We start from the raw sequence: 19,003 nt of genomic DNA, 5'->3' as shown, positions 1-19,003 counted from the left end.
ATTAAAGAGCCACATTTTCTCTGAGCTGGTGGCTGCACATGTAAGATCGAGTGAGTCTGTCCCATTGTCTTTGTTTTCTCCATTAACTGGGTAGACTGGGGTATCAGAAATGGAAAAGCGGCAAGGGGTGGATTATGGTGTGGAGAGAGCAGAAAACCAGAAGGGTGTGCTACACAATGGGAGTAACCGAGTAATAATAATAATAATTTTTATTATTGTCACAACTAGGCTTACATTAACACTGAAGTGAAGTTACAGTGAAAATCCCCGAGTCGCCACACTCCGGCGCCTGTTCAGGTACACAGAGGGAGAATTCAGAATGTCTAAATTACCTAACAGCACGTCTTTCGGCACTTGTGGGAGGAAACCGGAGCACCCGGAGGACACTAACGCAGACACGGGGAGAACGTACAGACTCCGCACAGACAGTGACCCAAGCTGGGAATCGAACCAGGGATCCTGGCGCTGTAAAGCAACAGTGATAATCACTGTGCTACCATGACAGATGTTCTTGTGAAGACAAATATACCTAGAGGAAAGATCAATGTCATCTGAAGTGCTGCCTTGTGGAACACTTCTTCATGTCTCGTTCAGCTTTATCCTTATCTATGTTCAAGCTGTGGATATACAACGGAAGATTGTGATGAGGTGGCTGCATGTGCGACATTACCAGGATCTGTGTGGACTTGATATCAATTCATGTTATGAAGGTTACAAGCCCAACTATTACAATATGACGGACTTGTTGCAGTCTTGACCTGTCCTGGGTTTAACAGATTGAAATCTCTGTGACTGATGATTTTCAGGAGAGCGGGGTATTAAAAGTGCCTTAGGACAGTTACACATGAAAAATGATTAAAAAGCTACAGAAGTGGGAGATGTTATTTTCTTTAAAATCCTTCCTGATGTTCAGCTTTAGCTCCTCCATCCTCTCCATCCCATAGACTGTTCATTTGTTGAAAGAGTTTGTCGGTAACTTTTCATTTCAGCTGCATTCTGTAACCAGCCACTGAAAGGTGCCCAAGAGCCATGAAAGGGTTGCTCTTGTCTTTTGGGTGTAACCCTCCCCGACCCTCTATTCCTTCATGCGCGCCCCCCCCCCACCGTCTCTCCTCCTCCCTTTGGTCGTTTTGCTTTCAGCCGCCAAGGTCCCGTCCTCTGGAATTCCCTCCAGAAACCATTTTGTCTCTCCAACTCACTCTCACATCAATTTTAAAACCCTTCTACTTTAACCAGGATTTTTGATTCCCTACTTAATATCTTTCTTTGTCTCAGCATTCATTTTTTTCCAATTAAATCTCTGTGAAGTAGCACAGGATAGGTTTTGTTCTACAGTAAAGGATGTATATAATTGCAAGTTGTTTTTCTGTTTCTCCATAATCTCTCCTCCCTGTAAGGATACATTTCCCCACTCAACAGTTTGATCTGCAAAGTCACTGGGTTCCACAGGCATGGACTTCTCTTTTACTGCTCATTCTTATGATAAACGGTGACTTCACCTGGCACCGTGACAAGGATTTAGTCAATTATTTTAAAACCAGTGCATTTCTCAGCACTCAAGGCTGAGAGTTATGGCAGATGTATTTGATCTCTGACTATAAACCCAGCGAGTTCACCAATAGACTTAAAGTAGTATTCGTGGATATGCAAGGTCCATCAGAACGCAACGTGAAGTTCATATACATCAATATATTTTAAACTATTTATTTATACTGGAATGTCCTTGGACAAAAATTCAAGGGTCTGATGGTTCTTATGCTCACATTTATTCAGTTATGTATTCAACCCATTAAACTTATCTAATTTTAAAATGTTCCCCTGTTACAATACCTTGGAATTGAATTATCTCTTCTGTCTGTCTCTAGGGTCTGTCAAGCAAATAGCTTTTAAACAGTCTTATTTTAAAATATTGCTACATATTGACAAGGCCCTCTCCTGAGGTTACCCTTACAGGTCTGTTCATCTGTAGGGATACATTGGTACTTAGATATGGAGGCTCCTCAAACAGGGTACGTGCCAGACTGTTAATCTAAAGGAAGCTAATGCATATGGTTGTTAAATCTTTTCCTGTTAGCCATTGTTTAAGGTCCATCCTGGTTCCATTGCACAGTCCCTATCCTGCAATGTGACCAAATTAGTTTGATCAGAGGGCTGGCTAGTCATCTGTGTCCTGCTTCCTGTCTTCTATTCTTTTCCTCAGCCCTGCTCAAGAGCCCAAAATTCCAGATTTAGGCACACACAATTTAAGTTGTTTTGTTCTGAGCTGACGTGATCCCTTGGGAATATTGATAGCATAACAGAAGCACATTTTCTTTCAATCTATTAACGAAAAATGTTTGCACCGATACATTCAATAGCAAAAAATATATATTTTTAAAATGCTATTTGACCTTTTCTAGCTGCTGTGAAAATATTGCAACACAAGGCTCTACCTTTTCAATTTCCGCTTTTGAGAAATTCTCTTTTGCATATCTGTAAATTGTGGTGTTCAGCAAGTACACCGGTATTTCACCGCCAAAAAATGTTTTATTTACTTTGCTTTTTTAAATCTTGAGAATGTTGAGAGTCTTATTTGGGCTGTTTATTTGTATTTATCCGGAAGAGGCACCCCACTGAATCTTGTACAACTGTGAAAATGTTTTACCTTTTCATTCTGTTCACAGCTGGGAGCGTCAAACGGGACCGCAACTTAACATCTGCTCAGGAAGCATACATTGTATATTATTACGAAGTAGACCATTGTACACAACAATGTTATACACATCCATGTGTTATATGCATTTAAATAGTCAGCTCACATAAATTGTTTCTTCTTACAAAATATGGAGTAATTCTCAACAAAAGAGTGATGGCTCCACTGAGGTGAAATTTAGACTGTCGCTTCTTTTAGTTTCATATTTAAAGCCATATCCTTGACAGATTTTTGTTTTGTTCATTCAATCTTTAGCAACCTTGGGCATAATTGCATCAGAACGTTAACATATTCCAAACTGAGAAAACATTTAACAGTCTTTCAAGTGGTTTCAACCTACTCGTAGTTCTATTGAAACTCATCATTGTTTCATTTCCTCACACACTAACTAACGTTGTCACAAAATAAGCCATTTCCCAGCACTGCTGTTGCCAGTCCGATCTTATTTGAAATGAAAGGAACCTCTTAACGTTTTGCACATAAGAAAATATTACCAACATCTAAACACACATAGAAAACAGATGCAAGAGGAGGCCATTTAGCCTCCAATGACTAAAGGACATAAAACTCCATTACAGTATCAGAAAATTAATCATACTATTTAAATGTGGACTTCTAAATGTCTTTTTTTGAAACAAATTCTGCAAAAAAATAGCTTTTCCTACTCAACGTTTATTTTTTTTTGAACTTATTCATTCATGGGTTATGGGTTTGCTGGCTACACTAGCATTTATTGCCATTCCTAGTGGCCGTTGAGAAGGGGCAATTAGGGATGGATAATAAATTTGGTCGAACTAGCGACACCACACCCGTGAATGCATAAATTTTAAAAAGTCAACTTTTATTGAGAAAAGCTGATTTTAGTGTGAAATTGCCACTCCTTTGAGTCCTTATACTGAAAGCACAGGTGGAATATTGCTGTGTCCCAGTTTTTGCACATACAGCAGAGCTTCTCTGCGTTGGAAACATGGATATAGGAGTACCATTTCTTCCCGTTCAATTTTCCAGAAGGTGTTCAATTAGGAACCTGTCTCTGAGATCACTGACCGATTAGGGAAGGCAGGTGCAATGATGAGTCAGGTGTTCCATTTGTTATGGGCCAGGGTTTAGAGAACCCAAAAGTGTATCATGGAGTTCACCTGACCTACAGCTTTTTATTAAAAAATAATTCTTTATTCTCCTAATTTTTTGCATTTTCTCCCAAATTTACAACCACCAACAATAAACAATAATCAGTAATAAACAATAATCAGTAACAAATATGTCAATCCCCATATCGATAACAATGATCCCATCCTCCCACCAAACCCAAAACATTCGCCCACATGTTCACATAAACAACTGACAAAAGGAATCAGGAATCACCCATAGTCACCATCAACACCCACCGCCTCCTGGGGGCCCGTGTCCAGTTTCACGTGCACCACTTTAGAAATTATCCTAAAACCTCCTTCCGGTAATCATCCAGCTTTGGACAGTACCAAAACATATGAACGTGGTTAGCCCCCCACTCCCGCAATGTTCACACACATCTTCTACTCCTTCAAAGAATCGGCTCATCCTCGCCCTCGTGAGGTGTGTTCTGTATACCACCTTCAGCTGTACCAGCCCCAACCTCGCGCACGAGGTGGAGGCATTCAGTCTCCGGAGCACCTCACACCAGAACCCTTCCTCCATATCCTCTCCCAACTCTTCCTGCCACTTTGCTTTGATCCCTTCCCGCAGTGTCTTCTCCTCCTCCACCTCCAAAAGAGCTCCGTTGACCGCTGACACTACCCCCTTCTCCAGTCCCCCTGTCGTCAGCACCTCCTCCAGCAATGTGGAGGCCGGCTCCTCCGGGAAGTATCTCCTTTCTGGCAAAATTTCGAACCTGCATGTATCTAAACATTTCCCTCTGCTCTAGCCCATACTTCGCTTCCAGCTCCTTCAATCCTGCAAACCGACCCCTAAGAAACAAATCCCACCTCCCTGACTCAAACCTGTGGTTCCCCCGAATCGGCATTTCCCTTGACCCTGCCCCCAACCCAAAGTGTTGGCGAAACTGCCTCCAAATTCTCAATGAAGCTATTATTACCGGACTCCCTGAGTACTTCCCCGGGGCTATCGGGAGCGGCGCTGTTGCCAGTGCTTTCAATCCCGACCCCCTGCACAAACCTTCCTCCATTCTGACCCATTGGGAATCAACCCCTCTGACCCAGCTCCGCACCTTCTCCACATTCGCCGCCCAGTGGTAATACATCAGGTTAGGAAGACCCAAACCCCCTGCCTGCCTTCCCCTCTGTAGCAGCACCTTTCTAACTCTGGCCACCTTCCCTCCCCATATGAATGATGTAATCCTTCCCTCAATCTCTCTGATAAAAGCCTTTGGCAGGAAAATCGGCAGGCATTGAAAAATAAACCGAAATCGTGGCAACACGTTCAGTTTAATCGCCTGTACCCGACCCGCCAGTGACAGAGGGAGACCATCCCACCTTGCCAGATCAGCTTTCACCCTCCCCACCAAACTAGAAATGTTGTACCTGCGGAGCCCCACCCCCACTCCCAGGCAGCCTGCACCCCCAAGTACCTAAAGTGAGTCCCTGCCCTACGGAATGGCAGCCCCCCCACCACTGCCCCCACACCCGGCCGAGACACCACAAAATACTCACTGTTGTCTAGATTCAGCTTGTACCCCGAGAAAGACCCAAACACTCGAAGCAGCTCCAATACTCCCCCTATCGACACACTCGGTTCCGACACGTACAACAGCAAGTCATCGGCATATAAGGACACCCTATGCTCTATCCCCCCCCCCCCCCCCGCCCGCACTATTCGTTTCCATACCCCTGAACGTCTTAATGCGATGGCTGAATTGCAAGTGCAAACAGCAGGGGGGACATAGGACATCCCTGCCTAGTCCCACGGTGGAGAGAAAAGTATCTCGAGCTGATGTTGTTTGTGCGGACACTCGCCCTTGGCGCCTTATATAGTAGCTTTCCCCAATTCACAAATCTTGGTCCAATCCCAAACCGCTCCAGAACTACCACCAAGTACCCCCATTCTACCCAGTCAAACGCCTTCTCTGCGTCCAATGCCACAACCATCTTGGTTTCCTTCCCCTCTGCCGGTGCCATAACGGCGTTCAATACCCTTCCAATGTTTGAAAAGAGCTGCCTCTCTTTCACAAACCCCGTCTGATCTTCACCTATCACCTTCGGGAGGCACTCCTCCAACCTACCCGCCAGCACCTTCGTCAATACTTTTGCGTCCACATTCAAAAGTGATTTGGGCCTATACGACCCACACTCCGTTGGATCTTTATCTTTTTTTAGCAACAGGGAAATCGACGCCTGCCCCAACGGTTGTGGCAACATCCCCTTCCCTATCGCCTCTTCAAACATCCCCACCATCAGGGGTGCCAGCTTATCCTTGAATTTTTTATAATATTCCATCGGAAACCCATCCAGCCCTGCCACCTTCCCGGACTGCAGCCTCCCAATCGCATCCTTTAACTCCTGCTCCACTATCGCTCTTTCTAATGTAGCCCTGTCCCCCTCCCCTAACCTCGGGTACTCCAACCCATCTAGAAATTTCTGCATCTCACAGTTTCCCCCAGGTGGCTCTGATCTGTACAACCCCTCATAAAATTCCTCAAAAACCTTGTTAATCAGATCCGGTGCCACCACCAACTTCCCTGCCCTATCCCTCACCTGCACAATTTCCCTTGCCGCTGCCTCCCTCCGGAGCTGACCTGCTAACAGACGCCCCACCTTCTCTCCATGTTCGTAAACTGCACTCCTTGCTCGTCTCAGTTGGCGTACTGCCTTCCTGGTAGATAGTCGGTCAAAGCTCGCCTGTAGTTCCTTCCTCTTTTCCAGCTTTGCTGGGTCCCCATCCTTTGCATAACTCCTATCTACCTCCAACATCTCATCTATTACCCTCTGCCGCTCCAACCTCTCCTCTTTGTCCAACCTGGCCTTAAATGAGATCACCTCCACCCTCACCACTGCCTTTACAGCCTCCCGGACGACCGCCTTCGATACCTCACCCGTACAGTTGAAACCTACATATTCCTTAATTACCTTTTGAATTTTGTCACAGAACACTTGGTCCCCCCAAAGTCCCACATCTAACTTCCACCCCGGCCTCTGCGCTACCCCCTTCTCCAGCATCATATCCACCCAATGTGGAGCATGATCTGACACTGCAATTGCCGAGTATTCCGACCACTTAACCCCAGCCAACAAAGCCTTCCCCACCATGAAAAAGTCGATCCGCGAATATACCTTATGGACAGCTGAGAAAAACGAGTACTCCCACTCCCTCGGGTGCAGGAACCTCCAAGGGTCCACCACTCCCATTTCCACCATTAGCCCAGCTAACGCCTTCGCTCCCTCTGATGGGATCAGTGAGCGCGGCCGTGACCTGTCCAACCTTGGCTCCTGCACCAAGTTCCAGTCCCCCCCACTATCAGTTTGTGTGTGTCCAAGTCCGGGATGGCCCCAAACACCTTCTTTGCAAATCCCACATCGTCCCAATTAGGGCCGTACACACTTACCAGCGCCACTAACCTCCCTCCAGCGCCCCTGTCACAATCACATATCTACCCCCCTGATCAGCCACCACCTTCTCCATCTGGAAGCGTACTCTTTTGCTGACCATTACCGCTACCCCCGAGCCCTTCCGTCAAGTCCAGAGTGAAAAACCTGACTCACCCAGCCCTTTTTAAGTCTCACCTGGTCCTTCACCCTCAAGTGAGTCTCCTGCAGCATTGCTACATCTGCTTTCAAACTTTTAAGATTCGCAAGCACCCTTGACCTCTTGACCAGACCTCCTAACCCCCTCACGTTCTACTTGACTATCCTAACTGGCGGTCTCTCGCCCCCCCCCCCCCCCTTCTTATCCACCATCATCATACCACCGGGCCCTGCCCCATAAGCCTGACCCGCCCCTATCCATTATTAACATCGAACCCCTTCCCCCCTCCCAAAACCCCCCTCTACATTTCCTCTCGAAAAAACATCTCCCAGCATCAATCCCCTCCTCGCTCGCCTCGTAGGCCCATCGAAACCTGCCAACCAGGCTCCAATGTCCGCAGCCCTCCTCTCACCTCACCTTCGTTCACTAGCTGACTTTAGTTAGCTAGCGCGGGTGGCTCCCCCTGCCAAGATATACCGTCCCCTCCCACCCAGTCCCAGAGAAAGAGACAACAAAAACAACAATCCAACCCATAAAATTCACTAAACTAAGATATAACCGTCGCAACACAGAATGCCAATCAACCCAACTAATAACTTGAACTCTGTAACAATGTGAAGAGAAGTAAATCACAATACATGTCAGTAAAAAGAAAGTTATAACATTTATATATTTTCCAGCTCCTCAATCACAGTCCACAGTCTCTCTTCCAGCTCCGCTCCTCATGTCGGTCCCAAGCCTTCTGCCCTCGCGAACGCCTCAGCAGCCTCCACTTGCTCAAAATAAACATTTTTGGCATCATACGTCACCCTCAGCTTCACTGAGTATACCATGCCAAATCGCACCCCCTTCTTGTACAGTGCCGCCTTCACTCGCCCGAACGCCGCTCGTCTTTTTGCCAACTCCACCGTCAAGTCCTGGTAGATCCGAACTCCGGCACCATCCCACTGCACCTCGCGCTTCTGCTTCGCCCAGCTTAACACCTTCTCCTTCATGCAGTACTTATGGAAACAGATGATTACTGCTTTTGGCGGCTCATTCACTTTGGGCTTCAGTCTTAACGACCGATGAGCTCGGTCCAGTTTGCACTGAGAGGGGTTCTCACCCTCTTTCATCAGCTCGGCCAACTTCTTACCGAAGTACTCTGTTGGACTTGGACCCTCTATCCCTTTGGGCAAGCCCACAATTCTTAGATTGTGCCGCCTCGAGCGGTTCTCTACGTCCGCAAGCTTTGCTCGGAGCCCTCTATTGACCTCCACCGCCCTCCGCAGCTCCTCCCCCATCGAGGTGAACTGGTCGCTGTGCTGCGACACGGCCTCCTCCACTTCCTTCATCTTCTCGCCCAGCTCTCTCACCTCGGCCGATGTCTTTGCCACAGCTACTCTCACCGGGGCGATTGCCTCCTCCACCAATGCCTTCAATGTGACCGTCATCTCCTTCCTCAAAGCCTCCATGTGCCTCGCAAACTGCTTTTCTAGCTCCACCGCCATCAGCTCAGTCATCTTCTCCACTGTAAGTAGTGCGGCCCCACCATGCGGTCCGGCCTCTGCCATCTTGTCAGCACTTTTGCTCCTCTTCTCATTCAACGGCGAGCCTGCGTTTCCTCCCTTCCTCGACGCTGCTTTTCGTATCCTTTAACAGCTTATTATTTTTCCTTTTTCTCACTCTACCTTCCTTCTTTAATCTAAAATTACTTTCAAACTTCTTTCTCTTCTTTTTTTTTGTATTCCTCCAGAATTTCCCTGAGACTTCTTACAACATTCTAGGCGGGAGCCATCCGATGTGGGACATCTCACCTACATGGCGCCCTGGCTTCGGGCCTGCCGCCTCGGCCTCCGCTTGGCTCCGCCCCCGCTGCTTCCTTCAAGTTTTCAGGAGAGAGAAAAAACAGAAACAATTTTTCTTCTTTCCTCTCCGTGTTCTCTGAGCCCTTTGCCTTTCAGGATGCTCCTTGGGGAACAAAGTCATGATCCCCGCTCCTCCTCCATGTGCAGCCACCCCGCCGAACCCACCGGGACCAGTCTCTCCCCTCCTGTCTTTTCAACCCTCCCGCTCCGTGAAACGGAGCCATCATGCTAGCACAGGGCAAGGGAGGCAGGGCCAACCCGGAGAGATTTATTTATTCCAAAAAATTTGGGGGGATCCCCTCGAAAAAAAACGCGATATCACAGACTGGCGGAAGCTTTTTCTGAACGCGGCCGCTCCGCTCGCAGGCGCCACCGGAAGTCCCTGACCCACAACTTTTAATAGATTGTGGCATGGGGAGCACTCGGCCCACTCTACAGGTGCGGTGCAGCACAAATGGAAAAGTATTTTTGAAAGCAAAACAATGTTTATTCTATGAGCTCAAGTTAACCTTTTTAACACATACAGTGAACATCTCAGCAACCATCAATTCAAATACAACCCCCAAACAATACAACACTAATTAATCCTTAATAACTTCCCAAACAACATCCAGAAGACAAAAGAAACACCTTTTAACAGAAGCACATCAGGTTTACATTAACTACTGAAAACATTTAGAATTCCGAATTCACCAAATGATCAAGAGATATTCTTTTCATGGCAGAGAGATCAACAGTACAGCTGCTTTGTCTGGCTTCAGCTCCAACACAGAAAACAAAACTAAAACACACCCTGCAGCAAACAGCCTAAAACGAAAGTAAAAAGCTGACAGACAGCCCAGCTCTACCCACACTCTGACATCACTGATAAACACCCATTTCTTAAAGGTACATTTCTTAAACACCCATTTCTTAATGGTGCTCTCACATGACACCTCGCCCCAAGAAAAAAAAATATACCATCACCTTTTCACTATCCTTTAAGAAATGCACACAGTAAATATACTTTTTAATTTCAAAAAACAACACTGGCAACAGGTATAATAATATAGTCCATTTTTGTTCTTCCTCCAACTGGAATCCCTCTTGATTGACAGTCTCTTTGAACAAGAAGGTCTCTGCACGATCCGTCCATTTCTCTCGCCTTAGCATTTCTCTTTAAAGTCAGATACTTTAGTTCAATCTGATCACAGAGTTCCTTGTAATTCCCCAACACAGGAGCATTGGTTATCACAGCTTTCAGGCAGTCAAATGCCTGTTGAAAGTCCGCTGTCCACTGAAATTTTTGACGTGTCTTCAGCAAGTCCATCAGTGGAGCAATCACGCTGCAAAACGTTTGCACAAATGTTCGATCAAATCCACTCATGCCAAGAAATCGCATTAGGTCCCTTAGTCTTCAGGGTATCGGAAACGCCTCAAGAACTGTTGGTTCACATCCCGTGTGACTATTCGTCCCTGTCCGATTGTATGACCAAGGAAAGTGACTTAGGCTTTTCCAAATTCACTTTTGGCTAGGTTTATCACCATGTCCTGAAATTGATCGAATAACTCCATCAGATGTTTTAAATGTTCTTTCCACGTCTGGCTGAAAATTACCAGATCGTCGATGAATACCACACAATTGAGTAATCCTGAAACAACTTTGTTAGTTAACCGTTGAAACGTGGCTGATGCGTTTTTCATGCCAAATAACATAACTTTGAATTAGTATATACCATCTGCAGTCACAAAAGCTGAAATCTCCTTCGCCCTTTCAGATGAAGGTACCTGCCCGTAACCTTCAAGTAAATCCAATTTGGAAATAAAGGCTGATTGTCCCACTTCCTCAATGCAATCCTCCAAACGTGGGGTAGGATAAGAGTCCATTCTTGTAACTGCATTAACCTTTCTATAGTCCACACACAACCATTGGGCACCGTCTGGTTTTGGTACCATCACTATGGGTCAGTTTCATTGGCTGCAACCCACTTCAATTATGCCATTTTTAAGCATACTCTCAATCTCTTTGTTAACCTGTGCCAATTTTAAAGGGTTAAGTCTATATGAATGTTGTTTGATTGGAACAGAATTTCCCACATCTACATCATGTATAGCCATTTTAGTACTTCCCAATTTATCTCTACAAACTTGCCCATGTGATATCAATAACTCTTTCAGGTCAGTTCGTTTTTCCTCTGGAAGGTAACTCAACAATTTATCCCAATTTTTAAGAACATTCTCATTTTCCAATTTAATTTGAGATATGTCAAATTCCAAGTCATCTGGATTTGGTTCATCACTTTGAGTTAGAATCATTAAAACCTCCTCCTTTTTCTCTCCTTCCCTTTCAAAGTACCTTTTAAGCATATTCTCATGACACACACGGTGAGTCTTCCTTCTATCTAGTGTTTTACCACATAATTCACCTCACTTAATTTCCTTTCAATCTGATAAGGTCCACACGTTTCATTTTGTGCTACTTTTAAATGTTGTGTAGCCAATTCACCTGCTCTATTTAATCGTTCCCTAAAATTTGACACATAATCCAACAATGTAAGATCTGGGGCGAAATTCTCCGGAAACGGCGCGATGTCCGCCGACTGGAGCCCAAAACGGCGCAAATCAGACGGGCATCGCGCCGCCCCAAAGGTGCATCTTTGGGGGCCGAGCCCCAACATTGAGGGGCTAGGTCGGCGCCGGACGAATTTCCGCCCCGCCAGCTGGCAGAAAAGGCCTTTGGTGCCCCGCCAGCTGGCGTGGAAATGACATCTCCGGGCGGCGCATGCGCAGGAGCGTCATCGGCCGCTGATGGCATTCCCACGCATGCGCAGTGGAGAGAGTCTCTTCCGCCTCCGCCATGGTGGAGACCGTGGTGGAGGCGGAAGGGAAAGAGTGCCCCCACGGCACAGGCCCGCCCGCGGATCGGTGGGCCCCGATCGCGGGCCAGGCCACCGTGGGGGCACCCCCCGGGGCCAGGTCGCCCCGCGCTCCCCCCCAGGACCCCGGAGCCCACACGCGCCGCCTTGTCCCGCCGGTAAGGTAGGTGGTTTAATTTACGCCGGCGAGACAGGCATTTTAGCAGCGGGACTTCGGCCCATCCGGGCCGGAGAATCGCGCGGGGGGGGCCCGCCAACCGGCGCGCCGCGATTCCCGCCCCCGCTGAATACCCGGTGCCGGAGACTTCGGCAACCGGCGGGGGCTGGATTCACGCCAGCCCCCGGCGATTCTCCTACCCGGCGGGGGGGTCGGAGAATTTCGCCCCTGATTTCTCACTCACCAATTTTTCCTTAATCAATGTAAGTGATCCTCTTACCTCATGACCAAAAATTAGTTCAAAAGGACCGAATTTGGTTGACTCATTAGGTGCATCCATAATTGCAAACAGTACGAATGGAATTCCTTTATCCCAATCCTCTGGATAATCGTGACAATAAGCCCTCAACATTGTTTTTAATGTCTGATGCCACCTTTCTAACGCTCCCTGCGATTCTGGATGGTACGCAGTTGATTTAAATTGTTTTATTCCTATGCTATCCATAACTTCTTTGAATAACCTTGAGGTAAAATTTGATCCTGATCCGATTGTATTTCTGTGGGTGGTCCATATCTAGTAAAGAATTTAAGTCACTCCTCCACAATCTCTTTAGCTGGAATATTACGTACTGGAATGGCCTTTGGAAACCTAGTAGACACATCTATTATAGTCAAAAGATATTGATTCCCACTTTTCGTTTTAGGAAGCGGTCCAACGCAATCAATTAGGACCCTTGTAAAAGGCTCCTCAAATGCTGGAATGGGTATTAAGGGCACTGGTTTTATCACTGCTTGAGGTTCCCCTATCACTTGACATGTGTGACATGATTGACAAAATTTAACTACATCTTTATGTAGTCCAGGCCAATAAAAATGTTTTTGGATTTTAGCTTGAGTTTTCCTTATTCCCAAATGACCTCCCACTGGTACCTCATGTGCAACTCTTAACATCTCCTTTCTATACCCTACCGGCAATACTTCTTGATGAACTTCTGCCCACTTTTCATCCGCCTGCATATGTAAAGGTCTCCATTTTCTCACCAAGACACCACTTTTACGGTAATAACATTCTGGTATACACTCAGATTCCTCTTCCGGGTATGCTTTCTGATACATCCGTTTTATTTCTACATCTTTCTGTTGTAACTTCGCCAATTTTCCTGAACTAAAAATATCCGCCTTTCCTCCACCTGTTCTTGTTCTTTTTCAACCATCTGATCAAAAATCATTTCTGATAATTGCATTCAACTTCATCTTCACTCTCTGATTTCTCCTCTTGTCTTAACCTGTGACTTTGCGACCTTATTACTACACAATCTGGAAAAATCCCAGGATATTCGTCCTTCAACACTTCAGTTGTTTGATTTTTCACTGGCTTATCAACCACAGTAGGCATCATTTCCACCTGCGATCCAGCTATATCAGTACCCAAGATAAACTGTATTCCTGGACAAGATAGTTTCTCTATTACTCCTACTACCACTTCACCACTCTTCACTGGACTTTCCAACCTTACCTTACATAATGGAACACTGCTCCTCTTACCCTGAATTCGACAAATTACCACCGTTTCTGGCAACATTCATCCCAAACTACATAACTCCTCATCTCTTACATTAAAGATTGACTAGCTCCCGTATCTCTTAAAATTGTGACTTCTTTACCTGCTCCTCCTGAATCACATGAGTAAACTTTACCCACACAAGCAAATTCTTTAAAGAGATCTGACACCTCCTTATCAATCACCTCTTGATCAGGCTGTACAATCTTTTGCACCTCCTTCGCTTCACTTGGGCTTTCCTTTACCACTTTCACAAACCCCACTGTCTTATCCTGTTTTACCACATCAGTCTTCCCAGTGCTTTTCTTCGACCACCAACACTGTGACTTTACTTGACCTAGTTTATTTCAGTGAAAACATTTGAAACTTTTCATGCCTCTTCCACCCTCCTGGATTTCTTTTTAAATCTGAGGTACACTCTCCTTATTATCTCCCATCAGATCACCTTTACTTTTACCGCTTGAGTATTTCTCATGACCCCAGTTTCTATCCCTCACAGGCTGAAACTGATGTCGGAAACCAAGCTTTGATTTATGAACTAATTCATAATCATCTGCCATTTCTGCTGCCAATCTTGCAGTTTTAACCCTCTGCTCTTCCACATGAATTCTCACTACATCAGGAATTGAATTTTTAAACTCCTCCAAAAGTATAATTTCTCTGAGAGCTTCATACGTTTGGTCTATTTTCAAAACGCTTATCCACCTATCAAAATTATTCTGTTTGAGCCTTTCAAACTCCATGTATGTTTGACCAAATTATTTCCGTAAATTTTGAAACCTTTCTCTGTAAGCTTCAGGCACTAGTTCATATGCACCTAAGATGGATTTTTTTCACCTCCTCATACGTCTCAGATACCTCCTCCGGTAGTGACGCAAACACTTCACTCGCCCTACCTACCAGCTTTGTTTGAATTAGTAATACCCCCATGTCCTGTGGCCATTTCATTTGTTTAGCTACCTTTTCAAATGAAATTAAAAAGGCTTCTACCTCCTTCTCATCAAACCTTGGCAATGCTTGGACATATTTGAGTAGATTCCCACCAAGCCTTCAACTTTGATTGAACCACTTTCTCACTATCCTCATCACTATCCTAAAACTGTAAATTTCCCTTTACGTCTGCCAATTTTAACTGACTGTCATGTTTCATGGCTATTTTCTGAAGTTCAAACTCTCTCTCATCTTTTTCCCTGATTTGTATCTCCCTTTCTCTTTCTTTTTGTTCTGCTAGGGCTATTCTTTCTTTTCTCCTTTCTTCTCTCTCATTTTCTTTTTACTCTCTCTCTCTTTCTTTTTCCTCTCTATCTCTTTCTTTTTCCACTCTCTCTCTTTTGTTTTGTTCTGCTATGGCTATTCTTTCTTTTCTCCTTTCTACTCTCCTTTTCTTTTTCCTCTCTCTCTCTCTCTTTTTCCTCTCTATTTCTTTCTCTTTCTTTTTCCGCTCTCTCTCTTTCTTTTCCTTTTGCCGCTCTCTCTCTTTCTTTTTCCTCACTTTCGTATTCAAGCTGTTTTAATTCTTTCTCATGTTCCATGTGTTTAATTTGTAACTGAATTTTTACCATTTCCAATGAGTCAAACTGTATCTCAGACAACTTTTAATGCTTAGCCACCGCCATAATTACCTCATCTTTTCGCATTTTCTCAGGTAATGTTTACTGCAATGTTTTTGCCAAATCTAACAGTATGCTTTCAGTCTCTGTCCATAAGGTACTGCGTGTGACCGTCTCCATCCCCAAAAACTTCAGAGCCTCTGAAGGAGCCATTGTCCACAACACACTCCCCACTTAAACTAGAATACCACTGAGTGCTGAATTTGGTGCTTTTTGAGTGCGATAGTGAGAGTTTGGTGACCGAGGGAGTATAAGGCTTCATTTTTATCTAAAGTTTAGTCTTTCTTTTATTTAGTTAATTAACTTAAAAGTTGCTGTTTGGTTTAGAAGGAGGTGAATTTTCAATCAGCTTTAAACAGGCTTCTACTTCTAGGCACTTGCAGCTGGAGCTTGTTAATTAGTTAATTGGATTAGGCCAGTTTTTCAGAGGCTAGATTCACAGTATAAAAGTGATCCCCCACAGTGCAGACTTTGTTTGCACTGAGTGCTGAATTTGGTGCGTTTTGAGTGCGATAGTGAGAGTTTGGTGACCGAGGGAGTTAGGTGAGGAGGGAGTAAGGTGCTCCTTTCATTTTGTTTCCGACATTTCCGCAAAGAGTGCGAAGAGAGCCAGGAGTTTACAGGAAGTGTAGCTGACTGGGAGCAGAGTCGGAGGGCGGAGATCTAGTTAGTCCACACAGCAGCTATATTCTGTAAGGTAAGAGGGGATGGAGGCTAGGCCAGTTACATGCTCCTCCTGTAGGATGTGGGTAGTGAGGGATACCACCGGTGTCCCCACTGACTATACCTGCGGGAAGTGCACCCAACTTCAGCTCCTCAAAGACCGTGTTAGGGAACTGGAGCTGAAGCTGGATGAACTTCGGATCATCCGGGAGGCAGAGGGGGTGATTGAGAAGAGTTACAGGGAGGTAACCACACCCAAGGTACAGGACAAGAATAGCTGGGTTACAGTCAGGGGGAAAAAAACAAACAGGCAGACAGTGCAGGGATCCCTCGTGGCCGTTCCCCTTCAAAACAAGTATACCGTTTTGGATGCTGTTGGGGGGGATGACCTACTGGGGGAAGGCCCTAGCAGTCAGGTCTCTGGCATGGAGTCTGGCTCTGGGGCTCAGAAGGGAAGGGGGAGAATAGAAAAGCAATAGTTGTAGGAGATTCAATGGTTAGGGGAATAGATAGGAGATTCTGTGGTCGCGAGCGAGACTCCCGGAAGGTATGTTGCCTCCCGGGTGCCAGGGCCAGGGATGTCTCGGATCGTGTCTTCAGGATCCTTAAGGGGGAGGATGAGCAGCCAGAAGTCGTGGTGCACATTGGTACCAACGACATAGGTAGGAAAAGGGGTGTGGAGGTAATAAACAAGTTTAGGGAGTTAGGCTGGAAGCTGAAAGCCAGGACAGACAGAGTTGTCATCTCTGGTTTGTTGCCGGTGCCACGTGATAGCGAGGCTAGGAATAGGGAGAGAGTGCAGTTGAACACGTGGCTGCAGGAATAGTGTAGGAGGGAGGGCTTCAGGTATTTGGATAATTGGAGCGCATTCTGGGGAAGGTGGGACCTATACAAGCAGGACGGGTTGCATCTGAACCAGAGGGGCACCAATATCCTGGGAGGGAGGTTTGCTAGTACTCTTCGGGAGGGTTTAAACTAATTTGGCAGGGGAATGGGAACCGGATTTGTAGTCCAGCAACTAAGGTAGCCGATATTCAGGACGCCAAAGCGTGTAATGAGGCAGTGGGGAAGGGAACACTGACAAAGGAGAGTATTTGCAGGCACGGAGATGGGTTGAAGTGTGTATACTTCAACGCAAGAAGCATCAGGAATAAGGTGGGTGAACTTAAGGCATGGATCGGTACTTGGGACTATGGTGTGGTGGCCATCACGGAAACTTGGATAGAAGAGGGGCAGAAATGGTTGTTGGAGGTCTCTGGTTATAGATGTTTCAATAAGATTAGGGAGGGTGGTAAAAGAGGTGGGGGGGGGGTGGCATTATTAATTAGAGATAGTATAACAGCTGCAGAAAGGCAGTTCGAGGAGTATCACCCTATTGAGGTAGTATGGGTTGAAGTCAGAAATAGGAAAGGAGCAGTCACCTTGTTAGGAGTTTTCTATAGGCCCCCCAATAGTAGCAGAGATGTGGAGGAACAGATTGGGAAACAGATTTTGGAAAGGTGCAGAAGTCACAGGGTAGTAGTCATGGGTGACTTTAACTTCCCAAATATTGAGTGGAAACTCTTTAGATCAAATAGTTTGGATGGGGTGGTGTTTGTGCAGTGTGTCCAGGAAGCTTTTCTAACACAGTATGTAGATTGTCCGACCAGAGGAGGGGCAATATTGGATTTAGTACTTGGTAATGAACCAGGGCAAGTGATAGATTTGTTAGTGGGGGAGCATTTTGGAGATAGTGACCACAATTCTGTGACTTTCACTTTAGTAATGGAGAGGGATAGGTACGTGCAACAGGGCAAGGTTTACAATTGGGGGAAGGGTAAATACGATGTTGTCAGACAAGAATTGAAGTGCATAAGTTGGGAACATAGGCTGGCAGGGAAGGACACAAGTGAAATGTGGAACTTGTTCAAGGAAGAGATGATCGAGTGAGGGAACCATGGTTGACAAGAGAGGTTGAATGTCTTGTTAAGAGGAAAAAGGTGACTTATGTAAGGCTGAGGAAACAAGGTTCAGACAGGGCATTGGAGGGATACAAGATAGCCAGGAGGGAACTGAAGAAAGGGATTAGGAGAGCTAAGAGAGGGCATGAACAATCTTTGGCGGGTAGGATCAAGGAAAACCCCAAGGCCTTTTACACATATGTGAGAAATATGAGAATGACTAGAGCGAGGGTAGGTCCAATCAAGGACAGTAGCGGGAGATTGTGTATTGAGTCTGAAGAGATAGGAGAGGTCTTGAATGAGTACTTTTCTTCTGTATTTACAAATGAGAGGGGCGATATTGTTGGAGAGGACAGTGTGAAACAGATTGGTAAGCTCGAGGAAATACTTGTTAGGAAGGAAGATGTGTTGGGCATTTTGAAAAACTTGAGGATAGACAAGTCCCCCGGGCCTGACGGGATATATCCAAGGATTCTATGGGAAGCAAGAGATGAAATTGCAGAGCCATTGGCAATTATCTTTTCATCCTCACTGTCAACAGGGGTGGTACCAGGGGATTGGAGAGTGGCGAATGTCGTGCCCCTGTTCAAAAAAGGAACTAGGGATAACCCTGGGAATTACAGGCCAGTTAGTCTTACTTCGGTGGTAGGCAAAGTAATGGAAAGGGTACTGAAGTATAGGATTTCTGAGCATCTGGAAAGACACTGCTTGATTAGGGATAGTCAGCACGGATTTGTGAGGGGTAGGTCTTGCCTAACAAATCTTATTGGATTCTTTGAGGAGGTGACCAAGCATGTGGATGAAGGTAAAGCAGTGGATGTAGTGTACATGGATTTTAGTAAGGCATTTGATAAAGTTCCCCATGGTAGGCTTATGCAGAAAGTAAGGAGGCATGGGATAGTGGGAAATTTGGCCAGTTGTATAACAAACTGGCTAACCGATAGAAGTCAGAGAGTGGTGGTGGATGGCAAATATTCAGCCTGGATCCCAGTTACCAGTGG

This window comes from Scyliorhinus torazame, chromosome 15 (genome assembly GCF_047496885.1).
Source record: "Scyliorhinus torazame isolate Kashiwa2021f chromosome 15, sScyTor2.1, whole genome shotgun sequence".
NCBI classification, from domain to species: Eukaryota; Metazoa; Chordata; class Chondrichthyes; order Carcharhiniformes; family Scyliorhinidae; genus Scyliorhinus; species Scyliorhinus torazame.
The sequence above is the reverse complement of the archived record's forward strand: the minus strand, read 5'-3'. Positions refer to the sequence as shown.